Source organism: Misgurnus anguillicaudatus, chromosome 9, assembly GCF_027580225.2.
Source record: "Misgurnus anguillicaudatus chromosome 9, ASM2758022v2, whole genome shotgun sequence".
NCBI lineage: Eukaryota > Metazoa > Chordata > Actinopteri > Cypriniformes > Cobitidae > Misgurnus > Misgurnus anguillicaudatus.
The window spans coordinates 19,065,909-19,093,087 of NC_073345.2; the positions used below are offsets into that span (position 1 = coordinate 19,065,909).

The 27,179-nt window shown below is 37.2% G+C and overlaps 1 protein-coding gene across 6 annotated transcripts in view; it reads left to right on the forward strand.

Moving 5' to 3' along the window:
- The first annotated feature begins 704 nt into the window (after positions 1 to 704).
- Positions 705 to 27,179, forward strand: part of arhgap32b (Rho GTPase activating protein 32b) — a 102,556-nt gene continuing 76,081 nt past the window's right edge. For all 6 annotated transcript variants that reach the window (XM_055179469.2, XM_055179470.2, XM_055179472.2 and 3 more), the window contains exon 1: positions 705 to 1,194. The gene's annotated coding sequence lies outside the window, so the exon portion shown is untranslated. The remainder of the gene's footprint in view (positions 1,195 to 27,179) is intronic.

The window sequence follows — 27,179 nt, forward strand, 5'->3', positions numbered from 1 at the left end:
ATCTACTTTAAAGAGGTGCTTTATTCATCAGAAACTAATTTCGAGATTTTGTATATAGCCTAAATCAAGAAGAAAATATCTATTTAGCTGCAGTAGTATTCACAAAATACACAACAGGGACAGACTAGATAGAAAAGTAATGACTATTAAATCTATCTAACAATACTAAATAACCTCACTTTGATTCACTTTACAGCTCATTGACATGTTCACATGCTAGAACCATTTTTTCTTTTCCAGTTAAAATGTTTTGTATTTTGAGATAATAAAAGAAAATAGAAAATGCATACGGTGTGAGATTGCTTATATAATATTATAAGGGACCCTAGGGTTATTGTAACATTTTTTTCAATTTCAGTCATAACTTTCATAAACGTCACGTGTCACGCTTGTCCTATGTTACGATTAACAGTGGATATAGTTGAGTTGTGTACGCTTTCTCTATTGCAATTATTATTTATTGCATACTACGTATGTCAATTTTTGCATAATTCATATATAACAGTCACACAGACTGCGTCATATGGTGCAACTATTTTTAAGGGTAGGAATGATCAGAGCACATGAAAAATTCTGATCGTATCATATGTTATACAAGATATCATACCTATAAAAATCAATGGAATAATTCCATCAGAGCATCCTGATCAAATCTGCGCCAATCGCGCTTATGTGGTCACGGCGACGCGCACGGAACGCCGATGCGCGGTCACGCTTTTAAATGTTGAACCGAAGTCTCCCTTGGATAGTGGCGGTGTGCGTGGCTCAACAGAGCAGAAAGACAGCGAACATCGCGTATCTGCAAATATGAGAAGGGACCATAGATAGGTGACAGTTCCAGTCACATATTCAGTGATATTTTCGTAAGTTCAGTCAGGAGCGCCTCGCGAACAGCTGGCTGCTTCCAGCTAGCTGCAAGGCTAGCTCGACAAACCCCCTTCCCCACATGGATATTTTTATGTAACTTGATACATTTCACCACTCCGTCGTTTTCAAGCAGCGCGAACCGGGCATCATTTGGACTTTTGGACATTTTCTCGTTTGAATCTTACATTTTGCAATGCGACCCTGTGGTACCGCTGTTCTGGGCTCTCGCGCTGCGGTCTTCGTGGACTATCACTGGAGAGAGCGGTGCTGAGCCACGCTGACACCTCAGTATTCGTTTTCTCAATTACTTACACCGTTTTACCACAGGTAAGTACCCAAACATGGCCATTTTCCGTTATGGTTATCAATAACTTGCTAGTGAGATCCGTGCGCGAGCCAGGGAAAGTGGAGCGGCTTGCATGTAAGCGCGCGTGAGCACTCGCCTGCTCTCCTATAATAAACTCAGTTAAGTAGCTGTACATTGAGCACACCATTTGGGATTACGTTATTTGGTCATTTTCTTAAATTAAACGAAAGTGTATATCGATGTGAGGGGAAGTTGAAATCTATTAGTAGCTTGTATTCATTCAAACACAGTATTTTGGGGGTGGAGTGTGCATTCTGTAGCCTACTTTTAAGGGCGCGTAAGCGTTCACTAGTTGTTTTACATTTACTGCTCTTTCCCTTAAATGTAGAATATTTAAATGAACGTTTTTTAGATAGTGACGCATCGATATTTATGTTTTAATGGTAATATTTGGCCTAAGCGTTTTTTTCTGTACGCTAAACATAACAGACTCGAGAAGACTTGAAATACAGCAAGTCGTATGTGAAAAGGTTTCTCTAGTCTAGTGCAGCAAACATTTAAAGTCCTGTGTTTTTTACATGGAATTGAATTATGTCCATACGTTTGACACTGAAAATCCTAAATCCCAGACTTGACATAGGAGTCATCTGGAGGCATCTGTGCATATTAAAGCAGTTGGATGTGCTCAAAGTATTTGTTTGGTGAAAGGATTCCTATAAGCAAAATGCATAGCTTCATCATGATACAGCTATCATTATTTTTATTTCCGAGCACTCCTTCCAAGGGTAACCACGGAAATGTGATATTATTAGTCTGATGTCAGCAAGCACAGAGGAACATCTAAAAAAGCATTGTAGGGCAGCAGATTCAAATATTCTTAGAACAGATTGAGGTTATCTCCGTATTTGGCTACTGTTACAGAGACTTGTCCTTTCCCAGCACTATTATAAAACTATTTTCCCTTCTTTACTTTGTCTGGTGCCTGGATCGCACATGTGTTTCCATCAAGATGTGATTACTGTGGCTGCTAAAAGGATGAGCATTATTGATTGCACAGTAGTGTGCAGGTCATATTTCATCTCATGTTTCCAATTTTCTGCATCACTTAACACACAATGTCCCGTGCTGCTCGAACAAAAAATATTTGGAGAACAGTGATGCAGTTCCTTAAGTTAACAAGACCATATTTGCACTACATTTCTAATAAATGACCGTAACATTTAATGCTTAATAGAGCCCGACTGATAAAGGATATATCGGCCAATATATTTTTTTCCAGAAACGCACATCAAAACAGATTTCCCTAACATTAGTTATTTGTAGTTTTTTATGAGTTTTAAGTAAAATAATATGATAATGCATTTTAAAAAGAAACTTGTTTTTTTATTGTCACAACAGAACAGAGGAACATCAAAAATCATTGGCAGTAATAATTACAAAAAATAATGATGACATTATTACTATAATCATTTATATTATCATTAAACAAGATAAAGGTCACTCCTAAATGTTTGTGTGCGTGTGTAATAATTAGTCCCTATATTGCTTTATAAGCTACCTTATAATTACCATATATGCCCGAATATAAGACGATCCCCCCATCACCAGAAAATAATTTTATTTAAAAAAAATTATTATCTCTCTCTCTCTGCATCTCACGCATTCACCTCTCTTTCTCTCTCTGCGTCTTTGTGTTTCGTCCATTTTTTTTTAAATATTCATTTATCGGCCATTATGAATGCCGATACTGATAGTTTGGAAAATGGCCAATATCGGCCGATAATATCAGCCTGCCGATATATCGGTCGGGCTCTAATGTTTAATGGCATAGAAGTAAGCATTCATATTGCATTTATATCGATATGCTTTTTAAACATTGCTAGCTATTATTTTTGAGTAAATCTTGGATTGCCTCAAAAGTGATAGATCCACCCAGCAAATGCAACCACTTCACAGCAAAGCTCTCATATTGAATTCAGTTTTGTTACACACTGCTGAAGCCTTTCTTTCTCAAAAGGCATGAGATCAAAGTCAGTTTTCATTAGTTGATCTATTCTTTAACCCAGAAAGGCAGTTTGGGATGAGGCATTGATATATGACCTACTTAACTAGTGAGTACACTTTCAGCATGAATACAGGTTGAATGTATATTTGTGTGGTATGTTTGTATGTATACAAAATTTGGTAAATGTGTAACTTTTTATGGCAGAAATGTTTTTCTATTCCAAAGAACCATAGAGATGCATTATTGCTCTTCCTATGATAATATAAAATGTTAAGAATAGTTATGTTGCTATAGCAGAGAAAACAATTGTGACCTTTTGCATTGTGTATAATATTATTATGTATTACAATAAAACTCAGAAATGTCTTCGATGCCATACATACTACATTTGTTTAGAGATGCCCTCTCTCAGCTGTTCATGCTTTCTATCATGTTTATTTTAAGGCTGCAGGTTGTATGTCAATAACTAAAATATGAACATTTGTTTTATGTCTATGCTGTGATAAAAGCTGGTAAGTTTAGATTTTATGTAATAGGCTTGATCATAGACCATTTTAAGATGGATTTTTATCTCCATTTTTAGGGTTTAATTCTGGACTAAGTAGCATGTGATTCAAGATACACTGACATGAGTGATACAGGGTGTGGTATCATTAGTGTTCATTTCTCTCCAGCAGCCATCTGTTTTCCTTGTGTGGAGTGGTTAGCATTTTTTCATGTGTACTTGGTGAATGCCTTAAGGTTATAACACTGCACCGTGAAATGAGGAAAGAATTTTATATCTTGGCATTAAAATTCTGAAGCATTTTGCTGTCTGTATTTTTATCTGACTTATTTGTTAAAGCATCAAATTATTCTAGGTCCTTAACCCAAACTTATACATTATCAACTATTAAAACATACATTTTGGGAAAGAACAGTTTATTTGTAAGTTTATCTTCCTCTTGAGGATGCAAATGCATGCAAAGCAGTTACATAAATGCAGTACAACATTGTGGGAATGTAAATACGGTACTATATATAAGCCTTCCTCTTAATGGCTTGACTAATATGTGTTACCTCTCTGGAATTAACATTTATTTCATTTTGAAAGGAATTCATTGATATTTTCAGTTCAATGGTTGCTGTTTGAGTAAGTAATGCTAATACAATGTTAACCCATTTCTGCAAGACTTAAATTCCAACTAGATTACTATGACATGGTTGGGAAGAAAAATGTACATTATAATGTTATAATAGTCTTTTATTACAGGACAGGTGGATGCTTTTAACATTTTATACTAAAAATAATCACTGTGTCGTTGTGTCCTAATATTCCTGTTAATATGCCCTAAAATCTTTACTGTTTTTATTATGGAAGGTGTTTATTAGTTTTAGTAAGTAGCAAAAGACTGAGAGTACTGAGTAATACTAACACATAATAGAAGTGACTTCTGTTTTTTTTAGATGCACGTCAGAATATAAAACTTTAGCTTCTTCACATTTATTATTTCTTATATAATAAAACTATATAATTTAATTTATTCAGTGAAGCATCACTTAAAATCCGCTCTTTTGCAGTGAGTTCTGGGCAGTGTCAGTATGGATCTGCACTTTGATTTTTTTAAATCCCAGAAACAGTAGACCATTCTTCAATGATACTCATTTCAACACACTACGATATGCTGAGTTTAATCTCCAATACTATTTTGAGGTGCAGGGTATGTTTTGTGTGTGACAACTAAGCCGATTGGTTATGCATGAAGAGTGAACATCATCCGGCTCTTTACTTGGTTACAGTCAGACATTAAATATTCCAGTTGGCATTCGTGTAGTATGGATCTGAAGATAGAAAAGGCTTGGCAGGACACAGGAATTTTGTAGTTGGGCTGCTTTTTTATGAGAAGGTTTAGGAGGGGGTTGTCCAATCTTGCTTTTGCAGAATCACTTGCCCCTTTAGTTTAAACCCTAAGGAAACACATGTGAACCAGCTAATGAAGGTCTTCAAGATTGCTTGAAAATTACAGGCAGGTTTGTTTGATTAGGGTTGGAGCTAAGCTCTCCAGGACAGTGGCATTACAGGAGGATAATGGGACGTGCCTAATTCAGGGGAACTTCAGAGTTGAGATCATTTGAGGGATGTTGAGTCAGGCTGACACATTGCAGCCTAACCATACAGACTAATAAAATTGACATTAAGAAAACATGTTCAATAAACGCACTCACCTGCAGAGACTGAAGAAAAACACATGTTGTACTACACATTATCATTAACTCCAGCTTTCTTCTTTGAAGATATGTTGTGTCAGCAGCAAGTAAACTGCTTTTAATGTGAGTTTCTGTTTACCTGTTTGTGTTCAGCTTAAAAGCACTTTGCTCGTGTCATGGTGTTGAGAGCAGCGTTTCAAGCACTTTGCAGTTTCATTAACAGTTGTGAATGCTCAGCTCAAACCACATGTATATCCCTATTGATGTGACTGCTGCGTGGTGCTGATCATGTTTTTCACCCCAGACTTGTGTTTATTACTGAGCATTTCTCACATTTTTTCTGTCTGTTATGTAATGTCTATTTTTTTTTTTAATGCATCGTTTTTTCTATTTCAAGTAAATATATAAAATTGCTTTGCAACAATGCACATCGTGGAAAGCACTATAAATAAGCTCAAAATACCCTGTTTATAATTTATTATAGTATGGTAAAATTGCCACTTTGTAGGTGTGAGCAAAAATGTGCCATTTTTAGGTCCTTTTAAATGCAAATGAGCTGATCTCTAAAATGAATTGAAATAAAACGCCAGTGCCATGATTGGATTGTGCAGATTAAGGGGTGGTTTTTTATCGTTCTGACATCACAAGGGGAGCCAAATTTCAATGACCTATTTTGTTCACATGCTTGCATAGAATGGTTTATCAGAACTAAGTTACTGGGTTGTACTTTTTCACATTTTCTAGGTTTTCTAGACCCAATTATAGCACTTAAACATGGAAAAAGTTAGATTTTCATGAAATGTCCTCTTTAAAGGTGAATCTGGATTCTTAGCACTTTTTTGTGTTTAGTTCCTCCAGTGTTTTATGGAGTCCACTATATTCCCATCGATTGTTTGGGATATCAAAAGTCCCTTTTTTTATAAAAACACAAATGGTCCTACACTGCCTAATGCTTGGATAACCTCTTACATTTGCCAAACAAAAGCATCCTTTAGTTATATTCTCAATGACTGTAAAGTTTGCAGTTCGATCAAAGGATTCATTGTCTGTTTACAATCAGTACTGCCACAAACAAAGCCTGGGCTGAACTCTAACCCTCAGCTCTGAAGGCTAAGGGCACAGTGTGCGGGAATGAGGGCTTTGTCATTCCAAGCTGCATGTCCATTAATTACTGGAATCTCATACATAAGTTCATCCCCTAACCCCCACACTCGAGCTGAGCTGGCGAGTTGCGCAAAGCATGAAAAGTATCTCCATTGGTTCCTGCTATATAGAAATGCTTTGGAATTCCTTATTGGATTCTTTGCATGTAAACAATTCCCACATTGACAGAGCTTTTTGGAGAACAGCCAGGGAATTCCTACAATGGGGGGGATAATGAGAAAGTTTTAACAAAAGGAGTTCTCATTCAGTATTCAATTGGCAACATGGTGTGCGAAACTGGAGTGCAGGGGAGCCACCAGGCACAAAACTGAATTCGATATCTTGGGGAAAGTTTATTGTAGTTTAGTGCTGTTTAATTGTCTTTTTTTATCGTATTTACAGTGTATGTAAGTTAGGATTTGTGCTGGGATGGAATTTTGCATTCTGTGCTCCGTTTTGGAAACACACTTGATGTAAATTCTCTGTGATTGACATATTCACTTAATGCAATCTTCCAACGCACAGGAAACATATGGCAATTCTCCATCGAAGGGCAAGTGCAATTTGTGAGGTGGACTCATCAGCATAAAGTCTTTTTGAAATTGTCCTGACAGCTATGCTATATTCTCCATGTTACTTCTAATGTAACTGACATGCAAATAGATGCAACATTGACTTGTTTTCCAATATTCAAGCTTTATTTTCCATTTGGTAGATACAAAATAGTCAAGGCCGTTGTTCCATTAGAAACAATGTACAATAGAGACACAAAAATGTAACTACATTTCCTACTTTCTTCAGTAGCTTCTCAGTAGGACTTTGACCGGACTTTATCATAGATGAAGATGCCAAATAAACCTTATTAATTACAATCATAAAGAAGACTGAGGACATTTGTGAATGTGTTTCATGATTAAGACCTAATTTGTTTTCTCTCCCTTCGGCAAATTGGATATTTAAGCCTTCAGGGAGACTTCAATTGAAACTGTGAGTGCTGAGTAAGATAATCTCTCACACCTTTAATTGGATTGGGATCTAGACATCGGGTCAAACAACGTCACGTTGTGTATATAAGGCTCTTTCAATGGGGTATGAATGTGCTAATAACAATGCTAGCTTGCAGATTTGTTTTTTGTTAAGGTCTTGGTTAAATTCTCAAGGCTTGAGGTTTAAAGGCCTTAATGTTTTGTTCATCTTAATAACACTTCTTTAAGCAATCTAACCTAGACATTAAATTTACATCTTAATATCATCAAATTTAAGTAATTTTAAGGAACATTAAGAGCACCTATTTCATTGCTAATAAACAATGTTATTTTGTATATAATACAATTTGTTTGCGTGGTTTATGGTTAAAAACACATTATTTCCACATATCGTACATTTTTGTACGATATGTTCCAGATTTCACTCTCTTCCTGAAACGCACGGATTTGAAAAACTCTGTGTCCCTGATTGGCCAGCTAAGCTGTAGGTTGTGATTGGTCTGAATACCTCTGACGTCAGCTGGAAATGTGATGCTCCTTACCAATGCAATGCTAACAGGAGTTAACTTACAGGCTGTGAGTCCGAAGCGTGAGGAATTATGATAATGTCGGTCTTCTCTACTTCATCAATCCCAGGAAGTAAACTGTTGCCTACAATCCGTGTGTTTGTTGTAGTCCAAGAAAAGAGATTTACGTTGGTGGTGATAACTCGCGTCATTGTTTACTTTGTGGTATGTACCTTTTGCATATCTTTAACATGTACTAATACACACCTACACACAAAAGGAAATGTAAAATCGTGAATTGGACCATTGGTGCTTTTTTACTTAAATATGCGTTGCACGGTTGAATACTTGTATGAGTGAGAATTTTTTCTAATTTTTATGACTTTCAGATTCTTCAATGCTTTTCTTCTTTGGAAATTTGCCGTCAAAGAGTTATCTGTGGTTAAATCGCATTTTCTGTTTTTTTGCTGTCACTATTTATCTAGTTTAACAGTGCTGCTTGTTTGAAATCCATGTCAAATATCAGAGCAAGGCAAATGGTCAAATCCTAAAATTTGATACTTTTCAGCTGTAGTAATTGGGTAAACGGGGTTTGCTGTGATTTAGGAATTATCCAAACCTATGCAAGTCTTGAGTGAAAATACACCTGACAGAATTAGGACAAATAAAGCAATTTGGGACCTGAAGACACTAAGGAATGTCCTTAGACTTAGACGAACACTGATGTTATCTGCTATCCCTGTTGGATCTGCTTCATTAGAGGTGAAATGCCTTGTCTTGCTTTGTCGGTGTGGTCGGAGATGACTTGGCATTTGCTGTTCATGAAAGAGTTTTAGAGACGTGGTTGACTTGAGCCTAAAATCAGAATCCTAAAACATAGATCTGATACTGGACTGCATTTACATAATGCCCTTTACTACCATCTGTCCTGACTTTTCATCAAAAAATTATGCTTTTATCATAAACAGTAGCTGCTTGAATTAAAAACACTGTCCAACAAAATTAGGCTTGTCAATTTTTCATCGAATTCGCTGCTAGTATATTGTTCTAATCAAACTGATTCGCTCTTGTAAGTTTCCTCAAGACTGCTCGGTTGAATTTTAAAATCAATGTCAAAGAAACGGAAACTTTTGACTTTCTGCACCAGTAAACCTCTTCCTAAGGGCATAGACCTGTGATACTATTGATTGAAATTCATGAATTAATCATTTAAGACTGCATAAATTAATTATTCATAGGAATGTTCAGGGAATGCAAGCTATCGGTCAATTTTAAATGGTTTACTCTGGTTTAATGTGTCAGGATATTCCCTGTAGGATTTTTCTTTTTGACCTTTCTTAAAAGATGGCAAAACACGATGGTAAATGATGTGCAAGATATTCAACTCTATTGTATTCTAGCTTAAGCTTAAATGTAAATCAGCTGGTTTGTTTCCAAATTACACCAAAGTTCATAACTACAAATATAAAGTTTTAAAAATCAGTAAAATTTTAGAAAAATAAATAAATCCTCACCACATCTAAAACAACAAAGTTGAGCAAACCGTTGAGATCACTTACAGAGTGATTATTTTCAGCTGATAGATAATAAAACATTGACGGACAATTAAAATCCATTTAAATTGAAAGGGCTCATACATTTAAAATGTGTAATTTGTGAATGAGCCACCAAAATGCAACTTTGTACTATACTCCTTAGCATGGGTAAAATATTTTGTTGTCTTATTGGAGTGGTTCCTCATGCCACAAGCTTTCCTGTGTTGTTTAATCAATGCTTAGACTTGGCACTGGCACCAAGTGCCCATGGCCGATGCCAGCCAGCTGCCTGAGGGGAGTGAGAAGCATCAGTGATTGCATCCTGCAGCAAATAAATCCAGACGTTTCTCAAGAGCTTTATTGACAGTGTCCACTCCACTTGCATCTTGCTCCACATTTCTCTAAACTAGCTAATGTTAGTGCACACTTGTGCAAAGTGTTTTTCTTTAGTGAGACTATAAAAACCATGACATGTCTTTTTAAGTCTTAGTGTACATTGGACAATATACATATCTGTTCCACGCTATATCTGTATGAAGAACATATTGATGTTTTTATTGTTTGTCAAGGGGCGAATTTTAAAGGTTGTGAAAGTTTTGCAAAGTGATGTCCTGATTGCACAATCAGCCTGGAAACACATTTTGCTCTGCACTTCTGACTTTGTGCAGTTGCAAGCATATCTTTGTCCTCTTGCTTGTTTTTTAGAATTGGCTGATTTATTCATGGAGGTCTTTTTATGTAACTGTGATTGTGACAAACCATCTGCAATGCAGTTATTTTTGTAGGTGTAGAAGATGCCGGGATTTGTCAGCGCTCAGATGTAGAGCTGAATTAATGAGCAATGACCTGTCCTTGGATGTGACCCACACCTGGACTCTGTTGGCATGTCAGTTTGATCTGCATAGCTAGACACAAATAACAACAGTTTCAACATAAGGGTTTTTGACAGCATTGAAAATAAAAGACCTCCCTGTTTCTTTGCAAACTGCATTTAGCATTGTTTTTACTTTTTCGCTATTGTGTTATCAACAGCTTTTGTCTTAAAAGTATTTGGTTTTCCAATGTAATTCAATGATGGCATGTCAGCTATCCTGGACGAAGGTCAAGCAAATAAGCCAAAGAAGGGAAAGAAATGTCAGATAGGTAAAATGGAAACTGTTTGGCAGAAACATTGCCATTTTTTGTAAAATTATATAATGGTGGAAACTAGCTTTTCATATTCTCCAATAGTATGAAACCATTTTTAAAATCCTTTTCAGTTTCTTAGATAAATATGTAGTATTAAAAGGATTACATAGGATCTTCGGTGCTTGTTTATGGATACTGTTAAGCCTGTTTACCACAAAAGTTGTGGCTTGTGGCTTTATTTATTGATGCTTGTTGAGACTTTGTTTCTGTTTGAATTGTATATGTTAAAAACAAACATAGCAGAACATTGTGTAAATAAAGAGATGGAGTGTGGTCACGGTGCAATGTAAATCACTCGAATATATTGTCATTTGCCAATTTAAATGAATTTTTGGAGAATGGGCAGTTTAGAATATGCAATTTTGGCATACATTCTTTGACAGCCTCAGCAAATTGTTAAACATAATACTGTGTGAATTGAATGACCCAGTCTGACTTTATTTAATATTTAATGTGGTGACAGAAAAGCAATATAATAAAATTTCAAGCAATTGAGTTTCATGTCACTTTTCTTGTGGTTAAAAGTTGGTCATTTTCTTAATCTACTAGTAAACATTGTATCCTTAGTACTGTAATGTCAGTTTCAAGTGTAAAGAACCCAGTAGGCCAACCACTGTGGTTTGAACTTTTCTCAGCGAGGCAACCTGCTGTTGACTTTCAGCGCTTTGAACGTGATGTTTTAAAGGGGACATGTCATGAAAATCTTTTTTCATGTTTAAGTGCTATAACTGAGTCCCCAGTGCTTCTATCAACCTAGAAAATGTGAAAAAGAACAACCCAGTAACTTAGTTTTGGTAAACCATTCTCTATAAGTATGTGAAAAAATCTCATTGAAATCTGGCTCCCCTTTTGATGTCAGAAGGGGATAATACCGCCCCCTTAATCTACACTATCCAACCACAGACAGCACTGCCATTTAGTGCAGAGATCAGATCATTTGCATTTTAAGGACATACCCAAAAACGGCACATTTTTGCTCACACCTACAACGTGGCAATATTTTAAAAATGTTATAATAAATTAAACTTAAAAATAAACTATAAAAATAAACTTCAAAATAAAATATCTCCCTGCTCTAGACTAAATCCCTTTTTTACCTTTAATAAGATATATAATCATTTATTATCCTTATTTCATCACTGACTGTTTATCTTGAGTGAGCTTGAGTTTTGTTTGTTTTTTTTAATCTTTTTTTGTTCTTTTATACGTTTTTTTATTAAAAGAAAAAGAAAACTCTACCAGGATGTATATCATTATCATGATATAAAATGAATCGTATCGTGATAAGATTTTGGTCATATCGTCCATCCCTACTCTGGTGAATGCACTAGACTGTTGTGTTGGAGGACAATTCCCTGTGCTGTCACCAGCCTGTGTTCCCATCACATCTCTGGGTTTATCCTGTGATTATCAGTGTGATATCTTTTGCTGTCTCACTGTGGCACAGATCTTTATGGCCATGCATCAATACAGGGTTGCAAACAATCTGTCACTCAAAGAGTCCCCAAAGTAGATTCTCTTTTAGGAACGGATTTATTGCACCTTAATGAATGATGTTTTATTATTTCAAGCTCTTAAAAATTGTGTAAACCTGTATATTTAACTTATTGAGGCAGTTTGTTGTGATTTAAAACCTTGACTATAGTGATAATTAAATTAGATCTTGGTATTATAAATAAAAATCCTTTTCCAACCAGGATCTATTGGTTACCCCCAAGTTGAGGCTTAAAGGGGAGGTTTAATGCTATTTCATGCATTCTGACTTATTAACACAGTTTAAGAGTTGTAGTCCTCATGCTAAACATAAGCAAAGTGTCAAAAAGCAGTTTAGCTTGTAACAGAGTATTTCTGAGCCAAACTCACACCTCCTTTTTCCTACAAGTTTCGGAAAGTTTTTTCAAATGGGGGTATCCGTTACGACTGATTGACCCCATATTCCTTTTATGGGCCTTTACTAGTCAGGGGGCCAATTCTGAAAAGGGCTTCCGTTAAGACTTTTGCGGACATGTTTTGGTACAAGCTGTCACCCTATTTTTTTGTTAGAAGACACCTATAGGTAAGAGATTAGGGTGGTTGTCAAGCTGAATTATTATTTTTTTTACTTGTGCAAGCGATTTCAGGACAATTTTTTTGGTTTCCAGCTCAACTCGACAATCCAACAATAAATGTTAAAATCTCCACAACCACAAGGCCCATATACATAAAAATGGTATCAAATGAAAGCAAACACTCATGGGATGTCTGCTGAAGTGTCAGAATGAACATTTATTGTACAATGTAAGAGAAAACAGAACTAGAACATGAAAAAAACAATCTCCGCCTAAAGAGAACCAGTTTTCAAAGTGAATATCAGCTTGGAAACATAACATAGTATCCCAAAAGTTCTATTTATCAGTACCCCTATCTATGGGAATGAGTCAAGCCAAGTTTAAAGCTTGTAGGGAGAGACAGTGCAATGATGCACAAGTTATAAAACTTTAATGTCAAGCCGAAATGTAGAACTGTAGATGGTGGTCTATGGTGCTATTTGACTTCATTAATTAACCAGGTTGTAACACATACTATATTTAATTGACATATCACTATAGTTAATAATTCTATCCTAACATAACTGTTCTCTCACTTCTTTGGGGTTAGGGGTTAGTAACTAGTTAGTAGTAATACATGGTAATGAAGAGCACCTCGAACATTAAAAAGTAAAGTTTGATTTAAGTTCAGATTTAAAGACTTTACCGCATGTCTGGATTTTAAACTTTATACATACACACGTGAGGAAGATCTTCATTTATGTCTGGACATTGAGGAAGCATTTATCTTTATCGTTACCTAAGAAGAACAATGGAGGACGCACTGGAGGAGGATATTGGAAGTAAGTAACAGTTAATTTATACTATTTATATTTGCTATCATGTAATATGCTCATGGCTTGTGCAGTTCAGCCTACGCACAGTAAGCATCAGCAGACGGCACGCTTCGGATTGAAAAAGTTTTGCATTGTTTACAAACGAGGAAGCGATCTCACGTAATGGCGGATTTCACTGTTGTATGCTGTACAATGTTAAACACAGTTATTCACTTATATCCTTCATGGCAACTTTCAGTAAGCCTGCACTGCTGTATCTTTTAAGTGTGTGATGTAATATGATTCCATGTTTGCATGCTTATTTACAAACGAGGACGCAATCTCACGTAATGGCGGATTTCACTGTTGCATGCTGTACAGTGTTAAACACAGTTATTCACTTATATCCTTCATGGCAACTTTCAGTAAGCCTGCACTGCTGTATCTTTTAAGTGTGTGATGTAATATGATTCCATGTATACATGCTTATTTACAAACGAGGACGCAATCTCACGTAATGGCGGATTTCACTGTTGCATGCTGCACAGTGTTAAACACAGTTATTCACTTATATCCTTCATGGCAACTTTCAGTAAGCCTGAACTGCTGTATCTTTTAAGTGTGTGCTGTAATATGATTCCATGTTTACATGCTTATTTACAAACGAGTACGCGTGACCTCCCGTAATGGCGGATATCTGTTACATGTTGTACAGTGTTTGACACAGTTATTCACTTTCGTATCCTTCATGGCAACTTTGAGTAATGCTGCACTGCGGGATTTGCTGTAAAATGATTCCATATTGTTTACATGCAAGGCAATTCCATACATTGCGCTTCACATGCGACACCGTTTTTATGAGTGCCGCATTACACGGAGACGCGAGCCCGCGCACATGGCCGCCATATGCAATGTGTTTTTAAAGTTCATACGCGCTTACAGAAACACGTTTAAAACAGAAGCTAGACGATAAGGGGATGGGCATCTGAAAACAGCTTTTTATATAACTAATCACTGCAGATGTTTATCTGAGATGTTCTGAATTTAGTTTGTGTACATGATAGTTTATATGAATGTACTATCAGTGATATTTACCCATTAGTTATATATGTAAGGATATTTCTGTGGACAATTTATGCTAACAGCTGTCCATAACTCTCTTACAGGTCTGCATCCCTCTCATCAGTACAGAAACTATGAAGTGGAAAAACACTTTTTGGACATAAAGTTATATGGTAACATTAGCCACATGACCAGCTCTGTTGTTTATCAGTTTCTTATACAAGTTAAGTTTTTGAATTGAGTTTGTTTCTAAATAAACTGAAAATGTCCTACTGACCTTCTCTATTTTTATTATATTGTTAACTTCTTAATAAATCTCAAACAAACATGTATACATTTGTCCTCACATTCTTTACTGTAGTTCCCAACATTTCTGCCTCATTATGCAGCTCATTATGCGAGCCTTTGTTTGCTAGCTGTAAATCAATCCTTTCTCGCATACGGCCCCTCTAAACAAAAACTGTCTTACAATTTCTAAATCAATATACTGGTTTATGTGAATGAGTAAGCAGAATGATTTTCACATCATTTTAATGAGAAAACTCTTGACGATTAGATTCTGTTTAGAAAAGTCTTGTTAAAACATGTTTAGTATGGGTTTTGTGGACTTATATCAGTGACTTAAAAATTTTGCTTTTTTAAAAACCACGCATAAACATTTTTCTCTCAAAAATACAAACATGTACATACATGTAGCTCATATAATATTTTAGCCCAGTTTGTGCTGAAGGCAGTGGTATGAGACACTTGCCATTAATATGTTTAAAGCAACTGAAAAAAGACCAAATGTAAGAGCATGTCAGAACCTCTGACAGTGTTCCAAAATGGTCGGACCCCAGAGGGTTAATGTCCTAATGATCAGCATACTGATTTGTATGTCCCACAGCTGACATGGAACGTTATTAACCTGTTCGGGAACTTCATTTTTTTTTGCTCTAACCGGTTCAGGAACGTCAGTTTTAGGGTAGAACCGAAAACCGGAAACGTTAAAATACTGCTTCTGTTCAGAACGAACCAATTGGGAAAAAACCTGTTCAAAGCCCTGGTTTGCAGACAAACTGTTCTTCATGTGCAGCCCGTATGTGGGCAACATTAATCATCAATCCCAGCTGCCGTTGCCACTTTTTCATCATCATCGGGCGGCAGTGGCCTAGTGGTTCATGTAGGTTGTCTACAAACCGGAAGGTTGGTGGTTCAATCCCCGGCTCCACTGGACCAAGTGTCGAGGTGTCCTTGAGCAAGACACCTAACCCCAGCTGCTCCCGACGAGCTGGCTGGTGCCTTGCATGGCTGACACCGCCGTCGGTGTATGAATGTGTGAGTGAATGGGTGAATGTGAGGCTAATTGTAAAGCGCTTTGGATGGCCATAGGTCTGTTAAAAGCGCTATATAAATGCAGTCCATTTACCATCATGGTTAGAAAGTTTGGTTCAGACTGTTGACTCTGCTGTGATCATCTTCTCTGGATCTGCTGCCTCATGCCAAATCACAGCTAGGCTGACACAACAGTGCCCTTGTGGTATCTTGTGGTATTTATTGATTATTATTTTTTAATGATCATGCTTGCACATAAATTGGATTATATTGCACATTTGCCCAAAATTACAGTAGGACATAGAAAATGGAAGCACTTTGGGGGGGATCCGATTTTACCACTTTTAAGAATATAATGTTAAAATGGTCAAAAAAACATTTACTAAGCTGACAACCTGGCTAGAACACATGTTGAGGGGTTAAATATTAATACTGGATAGGTTGTATGCTTGTACCAAAAAGTGTCCGACAAAGTTTTAATATCAGTTTTGGCCTCCTGACTATACCCCCAGAAAAGCACGCCTGCCCTGCACGTCAAGTGAGAGCGCGAACGCGTATTAGCATTGCACCGTCGAGTAGAAGTCACCGGTATCACTGCACAGCACGCGACAACTTTGTTTTAGCAAGATAGTTCGACAAAAGAAGTGTGTTGTTGGATGTAAGAAGAAGAAAACCTTATTTAGCTTTCTCTGTCGTAAGACAACAGTGGATGCAGTTTGTTTCCCGGACAGCAACGTAATTGCGAATGAGTTTGTTTGTTCCCTGGCTGCATTTCAGAGAAGACTGCTTTACAAACAAGGCTCAGTTTGACGCCAGATTTTCCACTTTTTTACAACTATTGGAGCGGTCAAAACTTTAAAAAGACCCTGTTTAGGAGTCACAACCACAGGCGTAAGTAATTCAAAATCTCATGTGTTTTGTTTGCAATCGCGCATACGTGCATGTAATGTAAACAACACCAACAACAGCACTTTGTACTGCATTTACAACATTTACACTGTTTAAAATGGGCAAATGCAGTTAAAAACTGGATTATGTTGCTTTTTTATTAAAATAGCGGATAAACAAGCAAGGATTAATTACCTGATAGAGACGTCCTGGTGTAATCGCTGCTGCTATTGTTCCTGTTCGTCCATTACTGACTAAGTATCTGATTCTGGATCATATTTATAATATAAGGCTGGTTATTTAAAAAAAAAGTTTTTTTAAAGTTTGATTTCCATTTATGTCGGCTGTAAATCCAAAAGTATCCGAAGCTTCGCATACTCGGAACTCTTCAGCTCCGCCTACCGCACGCCTTCAAGTGTTCAACCTTTTACGCCAAAAATCGGAAAGGCTGTTTTTTCTTTTATAAATCTGACTAAACGAAAGACTCTTTGGACATATGAATGATGAAATACTACTCTATATATAAGCAAGATTAACATTAGATTGGCAAAAACGTCTTGTGTTATGTCAGCTTTAAGTTCAGGGGAGATGGTGCTTTTTGTATTGCTGTCCCCAGGCTTTAGAACGCCTTGCCACTGTCCATTAGATAAGCCTTTTTCTCTCAATATTTTTAAGTCCAAGCTAAAGACATTTTTATTTTTAAAAGCATATGACTGATGGGATATTTGTACAATTTGATAAATGTTTTTGTCTATTTGTTGTGTGTTTTTTCTGTTTTTGACGTAAATGGAAAGCACATTGGTAATTTATTGTGCTATATAAATAAATTGTCATTGTCATTAAGTAACGGTTTATAGGCTTCACTGTTTGCCACATGGAGCAGGTTTCTTTTGTTTGACTCTGCTTCTAGGCTGTAAACCATTAGGGATTTGGATTGTTGGGAATATAAAATGTAGAGTTGTGAATAATTTCATGCAGAGAATATATTTTTTTCGATTTCAATGCAAATCAGATGTTTTTCATGGAAGCCTATAAAAATAAATCTTGCACAGGGTGGACATAAAATATTTCACTTTTTTGTTTCTGGGGGTAAAATACTGGGGATTTTTAGCTCAGCGTTGGGACGAAAAGGAACAACCCCAACTTGTTGTGTTGTTTCAACCCAAAATGCTGGGTTGTTTTAACCCACTGTTGAATCAAATATTAACATTTTCTGTGTTAATTTAACCCAAATGCTGGGTTTGACCTTTTTGCTCCAACGATGGGTTGAAAACAACCCATTAACCCAGAGTGTATGATGCTCATTTTATGTCTTCTAATGCTGATACATTGAAGCCTCCAAGCCTTAAGTTGATTTCATGATTGTTGAGTTATCAGCCTCACTTGATTGAATGTTTGAACATTATTGTAGCTTTTAAAGTTCACTCTGTAGTGCCAATTGGCTGGTTAGTATAGGATGACTTTAGATATATTACGGGCAAGCATAACGTTTCTCCTCTAGAGACTGTTAAAGAAAAGATTAGATTTCTCCTCATGGTCTTGGGGTTATTGATTTAGTGTCAGATGGCATTGCAGCTGGATGCCGGATCTTCAAGGTTCCTCTGTGGATCTTATAGTAAGGCAGTACACAGAGACCTTTTCAAGGTTGTGGTTGAGTCAAAAGAGCTCTTGCAAGTCTGCGTAGATTTGTTTTGTCTGACAGCACTTATCAAGGAATATTTATAATATTTTTTTCAAGCCTGTAATGTTTTTTCAATGACTACATACGCATAACACAGAGATATGCCAAATCCATTCCTAGCCCTGCACGAAAGCTAAGCTTAAAATTGGTTTCTTGGACAAATGTTGTTTTTACACTGCCATTTCATGAAAGTATTAACTTAAAAGAGACTCAGTCTTTCGAGATTTAACAATACTTAAAAGCAGTATTTTGTGGCATTTAACTTTTGCTAGGTTAGATGGTACATTTCTTTTTAGTGTAGTCTGTTTAATAGTACTTTTTCTTATCTTTAATGCTGTCATTTGCTGTATGTTTTAAATATATATTTTGTGTTGTTTGTATGCTCTAGGCCAACACTTGACCATTTAGACCCAGACCGTCTGTGGCTCATAATTGGGATGCTGCAGTCCTCGGAGCGGTGGCCTGTTTCCTCTGCTCCATTATAAATTATCCGTCGAATGCATGTGACCTGCTGAATTCGGGTCGGGCATTTTTGGAAAGGTAGATCGAACAGGTCCGGCTGATGAGAGAAAGTCCTTCCGTTGTTCAGCTGAGCATCAGGATGATCCAATTTATTTCCATTTTAGTCTTATTTTCAATTTACTGACATGTTTTTGCCCCCCAGCCATTTGTCTTCCGGACACAGTGAATACACATTGTGTTATGAAATGGATTTGCTTTTGGGTAAAGCACGATTTTGCGATTGGCTGAAGGTCTTTACCAGGTAACTCTCACAGCACGAAGCTGCTCTTGCTTTGACATTGACGTTTTCGCCATTCTCCGCTTATCACTGTCTGAAAAAGACAAGCTTGTGTCTATTTTTTGTGCCGTTGCTAAGTAAAGTGGATGCCATATTTTGATCGTCTGATGTTGTGCCACTAATTTGATCTTTTCGCTACATGCTGGGATCTTCAGAAGTTGGCTTTGTTTTTACTGGATCCTAATTAAGGGAATCGAGTAGTCTTGAGGAGTCACTGCTCCTACATGTGCAGCCTTATGTTCTGACTTGTGTTGCTTTCAATTACACCCAGAAACCAGAGCTGTATGATCTTGACTTGCTTGCACCAAACAGTGTAATTGGGTTGTTTTTGATAAACTTGTGGGTGGCCAATAGCTTTAAGTGTGCGTAAAGAGTGCACCCATCATGCTTTTTGACTATGCTATCCTGCACGTAATATCAAAAGTCTTCACATGTAATATCTTAACACGGTTATGGAGTTTTGTGTATTCCTAAGTCAGATGTATTCAACAGTAGTTGTTAAAAGAGAAGAAAATGTATACTCCTTCCTTGTTTTTATTCATATGGTGTTTTTATTCATAGCCCTGGAATGCTGTCATCTCTGTCAGTGTATGTTGTGGATTATGTGGCCCTAACAACATTAAGGGATATGAAAATACTTTCACTTCCACAGTTCATTATCTTTCAGTAAATGCAAATTTTTTTACGGCACCATCATGCTTTGTATAACCAAGCAGTACTGAACGAATGAGTGAGCTGTTTTGAAAGTAAACTAGGCTACGTTTAAAGTAACACTATATGGTTTTGTAGTTTGTGAAATTTCATTTGAAGCTTTGTTTGGAACTGGCCTGCATAAGAAAGTAATTTGAGAAATTCTCCCTTCATTTTTTTTATCCTCACTGGAAGGAAAATATGCATTTTCCTCCTTTATCAGTTTATTTTAAATCTAGCTGTAGCTACTTATGTTCACACGATTACACTGCCTTTATATTGAATTTCTACTGAAGCAAAAGTAAGGTTAGCCACAATTTGATGAAGCAATTAAGCATAATGATGCATCCATGCATGCAGACATAACCTATTCTTTTTGTACGATGAAGGATAATTAAAGTCAGTGGCACAGGGCATGGACCTGATTGTGCATTAAGTGCGCTCTGTGCTTCAGAAAGATAAAAGATGATAGAATGCATCATTTTGCAAAACAAAGCGTGGTGCGGTTGACATGATTTTGTGTTCTGGCCTTGCAGTGAAATATACCTTAAACAACAGGCCTCTCTATGTAATGAGGTTGTGTATCATTCTGTCTTTCTGAGCAGAAGAGGCAAGTGAAATAAAAAGTGAGTCCGCTGTGAAAACACAAAGTAGCATCGCTTTCATGAATATTAATGCTGCGTGCTGGTGGTTGACGGCCTAGATTTTCCTTTTTCTCTGTTTTTATGGGCTGGAGAGAATGGGGAAAATTCTTTGCATTTAATAAGAGAGCGGGATGATTATCAGGCCTGTGAAACTGCTGCTGGAAGAGCTTGGGTGTGGCATGCTATTCCTGTTTAGTGCTGGGAAGGCATGGATGGGATTATCATGCCGTGTTTCGCCTTGTTAATCAAAGTAAGAGACCTGAAGATGAGATTGTGACAGTTCACTGCAGTTCGACTGTTCGTATTTACTCCCTGTAGGAGTTTGCTTTCGCTTTTTGCCAGCAGGTCTTTGTATTGTGTGTTTGCGTTTAATAAAATACTACCAATTATATTGACAGTCCTGTCACAGTGAGATACCTTTATAGGTGAGACTGTTATGCTTAACCCTGCTTCGAGTCCTCTGCATATCCTAACCCTCTTGGACATCCAGTAATTCCTGACCAAAAACATATTATGGTATTTTGGGAATAGAGTGCTGCAGGGATGACATATTGTAGGCTAACCCGGAAGTTAGCAGGATCCTGTTTCCATTGCAAAAAGCCCATTATTTTTTCCCATAGACTTTTGGGATTCAGTGGCACACTCTCAAATTTTGGTGGTAAAATGCCACCATTTGGTAGCAGTCTGAAGCCCTGAGCTCTGTGTTTAACAAGTTTATGACAGTAATGCTGGGTACACACCAAAAGATTTTTTACATCTTTTTACAACGATTTTCAAAATGTGATAGACCACAAACATGAGGATAAAAAATCCTAAATTGTACCATTTTGCTCCTATAGTGTGTGGTGTGCCATTATGTGACAAAGACAGCACACCACACACAAACAGATTTTCAACTAGAGTCTTAACTGTGAACACAGGAAATCTCACAAAATTTTGCGAGACTTAATAAGCATGGCGGACAATATGCAGGAAGAAATTTCAGTGAAGGTGTTTGGAATGATTTTCACAGAAAATTCAAGAAAAAAGTGTGTTTGGTGAAGTTGTAGAGACAGTGGGAAGTTCGAAAACATGGTCTATCTCTGCTGTCCACATCTACTTCACTTTGTGCTGCACCATGACTGCTTCCGTCTTCCATCATCTCGCTTTCTAATTGGATATTGTTTCGTTTTACATGATAATTTCAAGAGCGTGTGCGCGCTTGTCCTCAGGGTTCCCCTCCACTCATCAGGATTTCTAATCGTAAATATTAAACATGTTTAAAATTTACAATTCGAGATCAACGTTCTTCTGATCAGGTTTGGACACTCTTAACACACCTCAAACCAAGGGAAAATCTGATAAGATAATCTGTAGAATGATCAAGATAATTTGGAAATAGCTAGAATTGTCGGAAGGGAAGAAATGGGCCCAAAATCAGCTCGATTATCTTTTGGTGTGTACCCAGCATTACACGTTTGTTTCCAACAAGTTAGTCTTTCCAGATCAACTGTTAGTCTTTACACAACTTTTAATTTATCTGAAGATTAACTTGTCAGACAAAATGTGTGTCTTTAACTTTTGTTAAACACATCTTATTTTTTATGATAATCCAAAAGACTATGAGATGAATGGGTTTTTTAACCAGGGAACCAGTATCCCACTAACTTCCGGGTTGGCCTACAAAAATACATCATCCCTGGTGCACTCTATGCTGGTATAGACTAATCTAGCGATCACCAAGCAGTGTTAATCTGTTATCTGTGCTTACCGAAGACTAACCAAGTAGCTAAACCGAGAAGCAAAATCTAGCTTTGGTAATGTGATTTGTTCTTTAAATACATTAACATGCATCATATAATTCTTATCAGACCAACAACAGAATTGAGGATTTATCTAAGTTTGATAAGTTTGAGCACTTGGTGTCTTTCCTAAATGCCCTCGCTTGATAAATGGCTATAATAAATAAAGGAGTCTTCATTATCAGTTATTGCATTGAGTTAGAGAGCTCTGGAGGCCAATGTGATTCGCCTTCTTTCTATCTAGTGGATAAACAGTACGACTACTGCTATTTGTCTCTTCCTGTTCGACTCCGCAAAGTCCTGAGATTTGGCCTTCAAGGCTTGGAGTGGAGAGTGCAAAGCTAGATTAAACTGGCAGAATTTGCCCATTTAACTTCTGTAGAGTTTATTTAGCTCCAAAAACTGGCTCCAGAAAGTGGTGATGTACTACATTAGTGAAATCACTAAACCGTTCCTCAGCAGCACTGCAGAGGCCATAAAGAAAATTAGCCTCAATGCTCAGCTCAGCTCAGCCAGAGTCATTTCTCATCCTCTGTGTTTTCCTCTCTGATTTTTAATGCGTTTTCCCAGTTGTTTTGAAAATCTCAGTTTTTTATGTGTTTTTGCGTGGATATTCAACATGTCATACTCAAACTCAAACTCCAAATATTTGTATGTTGTCAGGAAACTACTGTGTTATTTCTGTTTCGCTACAAATATATGATTAGTTGTGCCTGCTAAAGCTTGCTATTGATCGTACTTGGAGCTAGGGATTTGAACAAACCCGTTACCTGAAAAATTAATCTTTGATGTGCAACATCCCACATTGTTTGTGCTTAAAATATAAATAATACCTCAAGTTAAGTGCTTTGGTGAGTGGAGACGTCTTTATTACCTTTCTAAGCAATTGCTCTTATGATTTATGATATTTTTAGTGACTTGGACTCAAGTAGAGACTGATTTACTGTACCACAAAGCTGTAGAGTATTATATTGCTCCCTAAATGTATCACAATTCTGAAACAATTTTATAAACCCTGATGCTGACCTGTAACCCACACAGTGGATTTTTCTCTCCAACCCCACTATGCTGGATTTATTAAGCCGATTTTCTAAAGCTGTACACTGTAAAAAAAATCAGTAGAAATTACAATGGTATTGCAGCTGGGTTGCCGGTAAATTACTGTAGATTTAAATGTATGTTATTTACTGGCAAGAGTTTGTTCAAAGTTGAATAAATTTTAAATATTAAAGGAATAGTCTACTCATTTTCAATATTAAAATATGTTATTACCTTAACTAAGAATTGTTGATACATCCCTATCATCTGTGTGCGTTTAGCTTAGCCCCATTCATTCAATGGTACCATTTAGAGATAAAGTTAGAAGTGACCAAACACATCAACGTTTTTCCTATTTAAGACGAGTAATTATACGAGGAAGTTTGGTGGTACAAAATAAAACGTAGCGCTTTTCTAAGCGGATTTAAAAGAGGAACTATATTTTGTGGCGTGGTGGCACTTTTGGGAGTACTTCGATTTGCCTGAAAAGTCCGCTCCCCTTCTCACTCTCATAATGGGAGAGGGAGGGTGTTACTGTGCCGAGTCGAAGTACTCTCAAAAGTGCTATTACGCCATAAAATATAGTTCCTCTTTTAAATCCGCTTGGAAAGGCGCTACGTTTTGTTTTGTACCACCAAACTTCCTCGTATAATTACTCGTCTTAAATAGGAAAAACGTTGATGTGTTTGGTCACTTCTAACTTTATCTCTAAATGGTACCATTGAATGAATGGGGCTAAGCTAAATGCTATCGAAGCGTCGCAGCGCGCTCCAGCGCTTACGTGCACGCACACAGATGATAGAGGGATGTATCGACAATTCTTGGTTAGGGTAGTGGCATATTTTGATATTGAAAATGAGTAGACTATTCCTTTAACAAGTCTTTATCTTTACAGAATAAAACTATACAATAACAGCCTCATGCAAAGCATTCTGGGCACCAGAAATCATCATCAACCTTTTTCTGTTTTTTGCTTTAGATTTTGTTTCCCAGAATGTTTTGCTTGATGCTGTTTTTCCAGTTTTATTCTGTAAAGACAAAGACCTGCAAATGTTTAATGTTCATTTAACTTTGATCAAAATGTTGCCAGTAAATAAATAACATACATTTAAATTTACGGTAAGTTACCGGCAACCCAGCTGCAAATTTTTACGGAATTTTATTTTTACAGTGTATGTTTCCAACCCAGATTGTTTAGAGTGGAAAGTCATTTTTTCAGACTCTGGAGTCTTCCAGCCCAACAGTCTGTACCCTTTCCCATTCATTCAGACGGCTGCCCACATATAAGCCAGCAATGTAAGCAGAGCTCAGGCTATTCATCAACAATGACCTTTTCTACCAAGATTCGGTCCGATTGATTGGTGAAGTCTGATGTGGAGCGACATACCCATTCAGCCGTGATGCATGTTGTGAAGTGGTTAAATGACAAATGTAAACATAGAAAGGCCAATGCATGCACTACTTAAGGAAAACCGATGTTCGTGGGAAATTGTGCAGACTGGGGTGGTTGCTCTCATTAGTCATTTAAGCTTTTGTCAGGGGATTGTTTCTAAAAATAGAAAGGGTTCAGGTTAATAAGAGTGCATACTAAACCTTTGTTTCTCTCTGTCTAATTAAACGTAAGTAGCGCTCGTGATACCCATGAGACAGGAAGTGAAGCTTTTCAATCAATGCTAATTATTGTCATGCAGGTATTTGATCCAAACTTCACAAGGGATGATACAGTCAATACCCTTGTAGATCACAGCAAACCGACAGCGCTAACCTTGATGATGCTATTTACCAAACTCCCACTTTTTCACTCCAGTGACCACGCATATTTCTTCTTTGCAAAGCTGCTTTGGCAGGTGGATGTATTGAATCTGGCAGGCTGTTTAGAAGTTTCCCGAACTCTAAATGAAAGGGGAAGGACATGCTGAGTCACCCTCACTAAAAATGATATTACTCTTCTATTTCTAAGACTAAGACCGTGTCTGCTACATGATAAATTGTACACATTTCCTCGAGTTTTGCACTTATTTATTAAAAGTTTGTGCAGAAGGGTATAAATATGCCTTTTTGTCTCTGGGTGCATGCATGTTGGTTGTTTTCCTCCGCGAGAGCTGCACTAATTTGTGAATTTGTCACGGTATAGTGGATGAAAATGGGAATTCTGAATGTATTCATCTTAATTGCACTCCTATCTGATAAACGTACAAAACCATCCAGTCTAATTCTAGCACAACGTTCCAAAGCCTCCGCTCTTTTGCCTTATTGCTATAATATTTCACAGGGTCAGCGGTGCACAAAATAACCTAGACACCCAGACAATACTTCTGTCTTTTTATTTTATTATTTCCATGCTCAGAAAACGCGTCTTAATACTAGTTGTAAATAGCCTCTGTCTCATTCTTAGATGAAAGATCTGACTACAAACATCCTGTATAAATCCATTCAAAGCTGCATGGTGGTGGCATATAATTCAATGAGACAGGACTTCCATCAGAGCTTGGCTTTTGCTCGGTATTGTTTGGCCCATGGATACAGGCTGTTTACCCTTGTCTCTGTTCTCTTCCATTGCTTTAAAGAGCTAGTTTCCTCTTTGACACAACCTAGTACCAAGCACAAGATTGCTCATTAGCCAAGCCTGTCTATCTTTGTTTAAATTCAAAGTCAATACTTGTATTTTGAGATTTAGAAACTTTACAGTTCAGAGGCAGTGAATGATTTATTTGTTTGCCACACAGTCTCAATCTGTTGTTTAATAATTAGATCCCCAGATTTCCATCAGTTTGATGGTTTTTCATAAGAATACATAGTTTTTACCCAAATAATGGATACCATTGCCAGCAGCAGACAATTTAAAGATATGAATTCTTGTTTTATAGTGTTATTGCCTGTCAGCTGTGAGAAATGGGGACAAATTATTCCTGGTCTCAAAGTGGTGTGCATCCCTTCATCGTGATACTTTAATAGATTGTCTAACTAGCGTAAAGGCCTTGAGTATTGCCTCTTGAGGTAATGATCTGCAGAGGCAAGGCCTTGCCCCCTGATGTAATGCCATGTAAACAAATCCCCATCTTTTTCACATTAGCGCAGACGGCCACGTTTTACCCTAGACAGATTGTCTGCCTGTCAATGAGATCGCATTTCACCCTGAGCTTCGTGAAGTTGATGTTTCATTATTGGGGTCTGGAGGTCTGGAACAGTTGTAAAATGTACTTGCTCTCATTTTGCCTTTGCTAGGTGTCTTACAAGCCTGTAAATTTTAAACATCCTTTGGCAACTGGCCTTACGACGAAGTGATGCATACTAATTAGTATGTAGTGAAGCGTAATGTTCAGCGATCTGAAGTCAACAACAAAGACAATAGCCTCTCATGGTATTGGCCTTGGCCTATTCCAGGAACAAAATGTTATGAATGTTTTAGATGGATAATCAAGGAATTTTGTTGTCTAAGCGCGCAGTGTTCTTTTTTGTGTTTTGACTGATAACGTAAAGGTCGCCAAATGCAAGTGTCAGCCATGTGTTTAGATGTTTGTCCCAATTTCTCCCGCATACAGCCAGATTGGTTGACTTGGCAGTAATATGAGTCTCATGAAACACTAAATTGTCCTGATGCAATGTAAATGTCAGGAGTTTTCCCACACGGCTAAATGATGGGAGGAAAGGAAAGGTTGTTTGTTGCGAAACACTAGAAACAAGGACTCCAGTGAAACCTGCTCAGTACATTGCTG